The 7,198-nt window shown below is 39.1% G+C and overlaps 1 long non-coding RNA gene across 1 annotated transcript; it reads right to left on the reverse strand.

Annotated features, from left to right (window-relative positions):
• Window positions 1-237: 237 nt before the first annotated feature.
• On the reverse strand, window positions 238-3,399 carry LOC134453707 (uncharacterized). The gene is made up of 3 exons (XR_010035706.1): window positions 3,152-3,399; window positions 748-954; window positions 238-366 (listed from the first exon to the last, which is right to left on the reverse strand). It is a non-coding gene; the product is annotated as an uncharacterized LOC134453707 (long non-coding RNA).
• Window positions 3,400-7,198: the final 3,799 nt, after the last annotated feature.

Below are 7,198 nucleotides of genomic sequence, written 5' to 3' on the forward strand. Positions count from 1 at the left end.
CTGAAAATGTCCAAAAGATGAATCCATGGTTTACAGATGCAGAGCAAGATGCATTGTCCTATATGAAACTCGGAAAGTCCAAGTTGCATGGTCCACAGAGAAAGCTGGGGTTGACATACTGGGAGGCGCGCAAGGTGTTTGGATCCGCAAACTACTGACAGTGGTTCACTGTGAAGTGCCTGTAGCCTGTCGCAGTCAATGCACTCCTGTAAGTGCCCCATTGCTCACTCATGACGGTGGTTCCCGGACGCACTTGTTTAACCACACCAGCCACAAGACAGGATGTTTCTGGCGGTCACCTACTCCTAATATTCTTAATACCCACTTTTTCCGTCGCCATGTTGCACCGGCCCTTCTGTGGTGATACTGTAAATACACAAGAGAGTAAAGTAAGTGAGTAAGTAAGTACATTTTACTTAAAAAGCACATAAAACAGTACAAAACTGACCAAAGTGATACAGATATTAAAAGGAGAAGGGAACAATGTCAGATAAAATCCATGCAGCTTGGCCTGCAAGTTTTTTAAAAAATATGCAGCACCATGGGTGACATCATCAAAGCTTAAGGTGGTCCAACAACATGTTGCTGTACTGCTTCACAGTGGTACCTCTCCAGCCCCCCAGGGGAGGTTGAGATGGCTGCGGTGCTTAGTTGCCTTTAGGGGGCATAAGTCTACTTTATTTTTTTAATACTAACGGGGACGTTGGCAGGCTTATGATGAGGTCAAGGGGGTTTTGGGAGGCTCACCTTGCTTTTATTAAGGAAACAACTTTCATCAATAGCTGCAAACTCTCAACGATCTCCAACCATTTGACCATGGCGTCTTATGTGGGCATTTATTGCATGATTGCAAATCCATCCGACTGTTCCAGCCATCTCTGACCGTGTCCGGGAACTCCTCGCAACTCCATCCTGCATCATGTCACTCTTTCTAAGCACAAAACCTGAAAGAAACTGACCAAAGGCAGAATAGAAAAAATAATTAAACATAGTCAGTAGACAACACAGCACTGTAGTCTAAAATTCCCTCGTAAAGACAGTATAACCCCTTCATATTAAACTATTAGAGGCAATTTCTGGCAATATCATTTCTAAAGAAAAAGTTTATGTAGTTTAGGACACTACATCTACATCTTGAGAAATGGCCGCCACATTGAATTATCTTGTGGTCAGTGTTTTTTTTTTCCTGAAGTGTGACCCTTAGAGAATATTTCAGCTAAATTCCATGTCTTTTCACCAAAGTAAGTGGCTTTTACAGTAACTATTAGTAGCAGAGACGGCCATCTGAAAAATGGGCGCCATACTGACTTTAAGTGTGGCCAACATTTTTTTTTCCTAAAAAGTGACCCTCAGATAGTATTTCAGTCATATTGCATTTTTTAACCAAAGTAAATGGTTTTATATTAACCATTCAATAGCAGTGGCAGCCATCTTGGAAAATGCTGCCTATATTACAATGTTGTGTGGCCCGCTTTTTTATTAAAGAAAGTGACCCTCAGAAAGTATATTTGGGTGGTTGACGTTTAAGGGCGTAACGCAAAACAAAAAGAAAAGTTTTTCAAATTCCTGAAAAAAATGATGGATAAAAATTGGAAAAAAATAGAAAAAAATAAAGCACTTAGTGGTCTGTGGAATTTCAACTTATTTTTGCCATTTTTGGGAAAATGTGTCCTGCATCAACACATAGCATAGGCATGTCACACCGCAGGAAAATGGAGTCACACCACAGGGAATTCACTGCATTATGGCCATTTTAATCCTTTTGTATACATGACTGGCATCTGAGTTCATGCTAACTTGATAATGATATTGTGTTTAATCTTAATATGTGTTTTCATTAATAAAAAAACTTTTTTTCCTCCTATAAGAGCAGTCACACCACAGGACACCATAAAATGAACCTAAGCATTGCGTGACAGAAAGATTGCAATATGAAGACATATTAAGAGGTTAAGAGTCATCTTAAACTTCCACAGCACTCTCCAATAACTGAGGTACTGACTGGTTAGGAGCCAGTCTTTAAGACCCTTGTAGTTGGCCTTGCAGCTGCCCATTCACAAACATTGACATACATGTCACCCCACAGGACGCAATTTGTGTTACGAAATTGAACTTGTAGTTAATATTACTGTCTTGAGTTTTTTCCACATTCACATATCTTAATCCAAAGTTAAGATTTATGCAATCATGCCAAATGCTTCATACATTATTCAAAATGTTGTTGGTTAATTTATATATATTATTATATATTGTTTCATTAATGTTACAGTCACACCGCAGGAAATTTGACATATAAACCTTTACATAAATCTTAACAAAAATGTTTCTTCTCATCTAAGACTAATATGAAACATAATGTACCACATCTTCTTTCATTGACATTTGTTTTTTAAAGGAAAATAACAGTTTTGTAGGTTTTTAACCAATGTTACGAAAAAACAAGGCGTCACGTCTCCCACCCATTTGACAAATTCCATGCATTTATACCAACGTGTATGACTATGTCACTAAGCTGCTCTAGTACATCTAACAGAAATTCACCCCTTTCAACTCCCCTCCACAGGCACACACAGAAGTCATAAGTCCATTGGAGAGGAGTTCTGCCAGTTCTAACTTACTCTACTGGCTGGTAATCTTATTTGCTACTGGTTTGTCAAATTATTACGCTTCCAAAAGTGACCACTGGGGGGCTTAAATACAGTATATTATATTGCAATTCAGTGGTAAGGCATGGCAAGCCACCTCTTCAAACAAGTTTTCTTGACTGGGATGTGCACGACAGGCTGCTAGGCCTAATGGAACAACACCATAGATTTCATTTCTACAGGCTTGCAATCTGTCTTGACCTCACTAGGCTAAAAACAGAGATCCAGAAATGCAACAGAAGCATATTGTCTTTCTTGTATTTTACTTAATATGTTTTTGTGAAAATGATAGACAAACACATAGGCCTACAAAACATGTATCAAAGTTTCTAAGCTTAAATGAAGAACCATGAATTACTGTAGCTGAGTTGCACCAAGTGATTGCTCAGTCATTATCCAAACTACTTCGTTTTAATTGGAATGTTGAAGTTACTAAAATTAATATATGAACTACCAGCATGAAATACACTACAAATGAGATGAATTATTCAAAATAAAGTACTCACAGGAGCTGCTTGAACAAGCACGTTGTAGGGGTGGCAAAGAGAGCTGTCGGCATCGTTGTGGCACGGTCGAAATGGCTACAATAACACTTCCGCTCGTAACTTCCTGTTCAAATCTTTTGTCAAAATAAAAGTCACGAATAGCTTGGTGATTACATTAGTTTTACCACAACCGTAAATGCTGCTGACTATTGCATATAATGAAAATCAAAATTATGCATTTCGATTTTCCTTTCATGCAATGTGCACTATTTACAATTGTGGTAGAACTAATGTAATTAAAAAGCTATTCGTGACTTGTATTGTGAGTTGAACAGGAAAGTGAGAACAAAGGCGTTGTTGTAGCCATTTTGGCCATGCTACAACGATGCAGACAGCTCTCTTTGTCACTCCTACAACGTGCTTGCTCAAACAACACATGTAAGTACTTTATTTTGCACAATTCGTCTTATATGTAGTGTATTTCATGCGGGTAGTTCATATATAAATTTTAGTAGCTTAAAAATTCCAATTAAAACGAAGTAGTTTGGATAATGGCTGAGCAAACACTTGGTGCAACTCAGCTACAGTAATTCATGGTTCTTCATTTAACAGCTATGATACATGTTTTGTAGGTTTATGTGTTCGTTTATCAATTTCACAAAAATGATTCAGTAAAATACATGAAAGACAATATGCTGCTGTGGTGTTTCCAGATCTCTGTTTTTAGCCTAGTGAGGCCAATAGAAATTGCTAGCCTGTAGAAATGAAATCTATGTCGTTCCATTATCTCAACCTGTAGTGCACATCCCAGCAAAAAAAATAAAATAAAATAACATGTTTGAAGAGGTGTCTTGCCATGCCTTACCATTGAAATGCAATACTGTATTTAAGCCCCTAGTGGTCACTTTTGGTAGCATAATTTGACAAACCAGTAGCAAATAAGAACACTACCAGCCAGTGGAATGGAACTGACATAACTCCTCTCCAATGGACTTGTGACTTCTATGTGTGCCTGTGGAGTGGAGTTGAGAGGAGTGAATTTCTGCTAGATCTACTAGAGCAGCGTAGTGACATAATCGTACACTTTGGTATAAAAGCATGGAATTTGGCAAATCACTCTAAGGGTCCCTTTTTGAATAAAAAAGCCGGCCACACAAAATTGTAATATAGCCGGCATTTTTCAAGATATCTGCCACTGCTATTAAAGGGTTATAAAGCCCTTTACTTTGGTTAAAAATGTAAATGGCTGAAATATTCTCTACGGGTCACTTTTTAGAAAAAAAAATGCTGGCCTCACTTAAAGGGACAGTTTGGTCAATTTCAACATGCAGTTGTATTGCTCACGCTACCCTTGACTTGTCAGTACCTGGTGATGCCACATTTTTCGGCTCAGCCCTTTCCGAGATATGAGCAATTCTAATGGGGGCAGCGTTTGTTTAAAAAATGAAACATAGGCCAACTCCAAATATTTTCCCAAAAGGTACTGCTGTTTGTTAGTTGTCTGCTGATGTTTTATAACCTTTTGGATGTTTTTTGGGAATAAATAAAAATATTTTTTTGAAATGTAAACAAAGAGCTGCCCCCATTACAATGACCAGGATCTCGGAAACGGCTGAAGAAGAAGAAAAAAAAATCTCAGGCACTGACAAGTCCAGGGTAGTGTGAGCATTACAACTGCATGTTGAAATTGACCAAACTGTCCCTTTAAAGTCAATATGGCACCCATTTTTCAAGATGGCCGTCTCTGCTACTAATGGTTACTGTAAAAGCCACTTACTTTGGTATAAAGACATGTAATTTAGCTGAAATACTCTCTAAGGGTCACACTTCAGGGGAAAAAAATCACTGGGCACAAGAAAATTCAGTATGGCGGCCATTTCACAAGATGTAGATGTAGTGTCCTAAACTCCATACACTTTTTCTTTAGAAATGATATTGGCAGAATTTGCCAGTAATAGTTTAATGTGAATGGGGTTATACTGTCTTTACGAGGGAATTTTAGACTACAGTGCTGTGTTGTCTACTGACCATATGTTTAATTATTTTTTTATATTCTGCCTTTGGTCAGTTTCTTTCAGGTTTTGTGCTTTAGGCAGAGTGACATGATGCAGGATGGAGTTGCGAAGAGTTCCAGGACATGGTCAAAGATGGCTGGAACAGTCGGATGGATTTGCAATCATGCAATAAAGGCCCACATGAGACGCCATGGTCAAATGGTTGGAGATCGTTGAGAGTTTGCAGCTATTGATGAAAGTTGTTGTAATAATAGCAAGGTGAGCCTCCCAACGCCCCCTTCTCTTCATCATGAGCCTCCCAACACCTACTTGACCTCATCATAAGCCTGCAAACGCCCCACTTAGTATTTAAAAAATGAAGTAGACGAATGCCCCCTAAAGGCAACTAAGCACCGCAGCCATCTCAACCTCCAATGGGGGGCTGGAGAGGTACCACTGTGAAGCAGTACAGCAACATGTTGTTGGACCACCTTAAGCTTTGATGTCACCCATGGTGCTGCATATTTTAAAAAAAACTTGCAGGCCAAGCTGCATGGATTTTATCTGACATTGTTCCCTTCTCCTTTTAATATCTGTTCATCATTTTGGTCAGTTTTGTACTGTTTTATGTGCTTTTTAAGTAAAATGTACTTACTTACTCACTTACTTTACTCTCTTGTGTATTTATCACCACAGAAGGGCCGGTGCAACATGGCGACGGAAAAAGTGGGTATTAAGAATATTAGGAGTAGGTGACCGCCAGAAACATCCTGTCTTGTGGCTGGTGTGGTTAAACAAGTGCGTCCGGGAACCACCGTCATCAGTGAGCAATGGGGCACTTACAGGAGTGCATTGACTGCGACAGGCTACAGGCACTTCACAGTGAACCACTGTCAGTAGTTTGCGGATCCAAACACCTTGCGCGCCTCCCAGTATGTCAACCCCAGCTTTCTCTGTGGACCATGCAACTTGGACTTTCCGAGTTTCATATAGGACAATGCATCTTGCTCTGCATCTGTAAACCATGGATTCATCTTTTGGACATTTTCAGGAGAATGGCTGTGTGTGTGTGTGTGTGTGTGTGTGTGTGTGTGTGTGTGTGTGTGTGTGTGTGTGTGTGTGTGTGTGTGTGTGTGTGCGTCGGTCGGTCGGTCGGTCGGTCGGTCGGTCTGTCTGTCGCTTTCTCTCTCTCTCTCTCTCTCTCTCTCTCTCTCTCTCTCTCTCTCTCTCTCTCTCTCTGGATAAATGTATGTAAGCCTGTGGTATGTTATTGTGTGATCCCTTGTTTAACATTTTTGCTTATTAAAATTTGTACACAAACTGGTGTTTTTATTGATAATGTTAGTTAATCAGAAGTTCTTCTCTGAGTACATAGTAACATATTCTGAATATCACTTCTTCATGCATTAGCTAATGCTATAGTACTCATTATCATGTCATGACCGCAGAATAAGGGGCAAAGATTCAGTAGTTAAGCGTAAAATCTTTTGTGAGTATATATTAACACACTTGGAATATCTCTTCTTTATACATTAACTAATGCCATAGTCATCATGACTTCTATTATGACTCCAAATATGTTGTTAAATAATACATTAATTAATCATTACTTTAGATATGACCTCATACAGAAAAATATTACTTGTGTGGTGCTGGTTACAAGATCATCTTAGACGAAGGCCTACCCAATAATACACCCCCCCTCCCTTTCAACAAGCAGACCTTGACACATGGGACATAATATGATATAGCTTGTATATTAATATTACAAATGACTGCGGCTGGTCACAAGAATGTGAAGTGGGAAATGATCTCTGGCCAGAGTGGGGTAAGGTGAGCCACGGGGTAAGGTGAGCCACCCCCTTTTTCTCGAAAAAGGTGAATACATTTTAACATGTCACCACATTCTAAGGTGGTGGAAATCCTTTTCTAACACCTGTGAAAAAGTGAAGCATGTACCAAATTTGGCAAGAGATATATGTGAAAATGTGTTTTTTTTGCTCTTTAAGTGAATTCAATGTATATTCAAAACATGGATGATTTAGAGAAAACAAAAATAGAACAATTTCTGGTC

This window comes from Engraulis encrasicolus, chromosome 8 (assembly GCF_034702125.1).
Source record: "Engraulis encrasicolus isolate BLACKSEA-1 chromosome 8, IST_EnEncr_1.0, whole genome shotgun sequence".
NCBI classification, from domain to species: domain Eukaryota; kingdom Metazoa; phylum Chordata; class Actinopteri; order Clupeiformes; family Engraulidae; genus Engraulis; species Engraulis encrasicolus.